General features: G+C 50.1%; 1 long non-coding RNA gene across 1 annotated transcript; it reads right to left on the reverse strand.

Annotated features, from left to right (window-relative positions):
- Window positions 1–223: 223 nt before the first annotated feature.
- Window positions 224–1,271, reverse strand: LOC140621361 (uncharacterized). The gene is made up of 2 exons (XR_012021076.1): window positions 933–1,271; window positions 224–665 (listed from the first exon to the last, which is right to left on the reverse strand). It is a non-coding gene; the product is annotated as an uncharacterized lncRNA (long non-coding RNA).
- Between the last annotated feature and the right edge of the window lie 2,105 nt (window positions 1,272–3,376).

The raw sequence follows: 3,376 nt of genomic DNA on the forward strand, positions 1-3,376 counted from the left end.
ACAAGGGGTCGTGACTCAAGGTGCACCCCCCTCCTCCTCCGATCACCCACCCTGGTTTCTTCTCTGGTCTGAGCTGAGGGCTACCCTCGTCGCCCTCCACGGGTGCTGCATCCCGCTAGCTGTCTTCATAGCGCTACGAATGGGCTCGCCACGCCAGCCTGCCCGCTCGCCGCAGTGATCACACCCCGCTGTCCTCTGACAGCTCGGCCCGGACGGCGGCCCCTGGGGTTCTAATTTCTTTATTCCCACTGTCTCCGTGAGCCGGGTTCCCCGGGGCCCCTCCCATGGTGAGCCCGTCCCAGTGGCCTGTCCTGCAGGGAGATGGTGCACCGAGGAGAGGAGGCCACCACCGACGTCTCAGTGGGGCTGGTGCCCCTCCCAGCAATGCACTTCACAAGCCCACGGTCAGTGGTGACCCCGGCAGGACTTGCTGTGGGACCTAACCATCTGGCGGGCTTTGGGGTTTATGTAGCGTGTCCATTCCAGCCAGCCCACGTCCCGAGTCTTGGAGAAGGGGTTACTTCGTCCACCACCTGCCGTGGCAGTCGTGGGTTCCCGTCGCACTCTGCGTGGCCTGTGCCTTTCCAGCCTTCCGGGGACCATCCTAGTAGATGAAGTCCGTGACGTCTCTTCCTAGGTCCTCGCCGGGGTATGAAATTCTGATGCTTGAGAGAACACAAGGGAGTCATCTTACATTGTCCTCAAGCAAGCGGGGCGGGGGGCGCGGGGGTGGGGAGCAGTGTTAGCATCTGACCTGGGAGGGGCGGCCCACTTGTGCAGACTCAGAGGGTCCCGGGGAAGTTGGGAATTGAGGATTTTCGGGTGCGCCAATCTGAAAGCCCCAATTCCATGCGCCACGGTACCATTTCCTCCCAACCAGGGCCCCGGCCTTGGCATAGCAGACCTGCCGCGCTTGGGGTCAGGAATCTAACCTTCTTTGGAGCTCGACTGTCATGACGTTGGAGTCTTGGCTGTGACTCAGCTTTCTCTGTCCTTCTCTGTGAGCTGAGAGCTTAAAGACGGCCTCAGCCGGCTTCCGGGGAAGCTCTAGGTCCCATTGGGGGCCAAAATGGTCAACGCTTTCAGCCCCTGCCATGGTTGGCCACGGAATGCGGGTGCCTGGGAGGCTCGACCTTGGGTCTGGTGGCTCCCCGAAGCGGAGACAGTCACTGAAGTGGCTGCGGGCTGCAGACTGGCTGCCGACAGCCTTCCTGGCATCTGAGCCAACGAGTTGGTAAATGGGACCTCGGGGTGCCTCTCCGTGTTTATTTCTGTAGAGAACATTTCCAGAACTCCTTCTGCTTGAGTGGGATCACGTGTCCAGTGATGGCCCAGAGTCATGCGCGGAAGTGCTATGCGTCATATCGTGCTGGAGCATCTAATTGCAAGCGCGGGATGCTTCCGAGCCCTGTGTCCCAGTGCCGTGACCCCGGACGCACAGCAACACATTCATTTCTCGTTCACACCGCATGCCGTCTGCGGCAGTTTGGGGGCTCTTCTCCACACCCCCACCTCTGGGGTCCCAGCTAATGGAATCGCCACCACTTTGAAGGTTGGAAGAACCATACCACAGGGAACAAGGGCTCGGACACACTTGGAGTCACGGCTCATGGCCACAGCCAGGCACGTGACCCCAGCAACCACAAGGAGGCCTGGACACTGCACCTGTTTCGGGGCGAGGGGTGGGGGTGGGGCAAGGCCAGCTTCCCCAGCATCGATCATTCACCGGGGTTACTTGGAAGTACCCAGGGAGTCCGACTTCTCAGAAGGCACAGGGTAGGGCGTCCAGACAATACTAATAGACGCGACGACAGCCACCATCATGGTCTCATTTCCAGTCCCCAAGGACCACTTGTAATTCTGATGCTCCCTGGAGGGTTCTTGGCATCTACTTTATCAGACGTAGGAAGCTCCCTCCTAGCCTCACTTGCTCAGAATTACTTTTTTTTTTTCTAAATCACACATGAATGTTGAAAATTTTTCATACTCCCCTCCCCTCAATCTATTGAGATGATTTAACCATTTCTTTAATGGCTGTAAGACTATTCACATTTTGGGGGATCCCTGGGTGGCTCAGCGATGTAGCGCCTGCCTTTGGGCCAGGGCGTGGTCTTGGAGACCCGGGATCGAGTCCCACGTCGGGCTCCCTGCATGGAGCCTGCTTCTCCCTCTGCCTGTGTCTCTGCCTCTCTCTCTCTCTCTCTCTGTCTATCATGAATATATAAATAAAAAAAATCTTTAAAAAATAAAGACTATTCACATTTTATACCTATTATTGTGTTTATTTTGGTAAGTTATTTTTCTGGAAGTGTTTCTATTTCATCTAAATTTTCATATTTACTGGCATGAAGTTGCTCATAAAATCATCCTAGTACTCTTTTCTCTTTTTCTTTCACATCTGTGTCTGTGGCAGTGTCCTCTTTATTTCTGACATTCGTTGCTATGCCATTACTTTTTTTTTTTTTTGATCAGTCTCAGAGTTTTGTCAATGTTACTAATCTTCTCAATGATTTTCTTTTTAAAGGTTTTATTTATTCATGAGAGACACAGAGAGAGAGGCAGAGACACAGGCAGAGGGAGAAGCAGGCTCCATGTGGGGAGCCTGGTGCAGGACTCGATCCTGGGACCCGGGATCACACCCTGAGCCGAAGGCAGACGCTCAACCACTGAGCCACCCGGGCGTCCCCTCAACGATGTTTTCTGACTTTGTTGGTCTTTCTATTTCACATTGGCGTTTGTTTTGACTATTTTTGCTCTCCTATTTATTTCCTTCTTTCTACTTTGTTTTTCGTCCTAACTTCCTGAGAAAATTCTTACTCATTAATTTTCCATCTTCCTTCTTTCCTAATGTATATAATCAAGCTATGAATCAAGCTATTTAACTGCTTCCCAAAGGTTGTCTTTGAATTCAAAATATTTTGAAAGCTTTCACTGGTATGTTTCTTCCAAACTTTAAGCTTTTAGAAGAATTTAATCCCAAACATGGGAGAGATTTTCTATTTTTCTTTTACTGTTGCTTTCTGGCTTAGTTACATTCTGGCCAAAGAACATACTCTGCATGACTTAGCTTGTGAAGCTTGTTGAGATTGACTTCATGGTCTATTCTGGTAAATACTTCACATGTGCTTGAAAAGAATGGATATCTAACAGATTCTGGTGCAGTGTTCCACATATATATCTATTATGTCATTTATTGGTTGTATTAAAATATTCGGTATCATTACTGATTTTCCTGCATGTTGTCTACAAGCAATGAAGGAAGTGAGTCAACATCTCCCACTATCACTATAATTTGGATTTTTCTACTTATTTTCGTTCTATTGAATATTTTTATTATTTTTATTTTTTTAAAGATTTATTGATTTATTTATTCATG

The sequence above is a fragment of the Canis lupus genome, chromosome 30 (assembly GCF_048164855.1).
Source record: "Canis lupus baileyi chromosome 30, mCanLup2.hap1, whole genome shotgun sequence".
In the NCBI taxonomy this organism is placed as follows: Eukaryota; Metazoa; Chordata; class Mammalia; order Carnivora; family Canidae; genus Canis; species Canis lupus.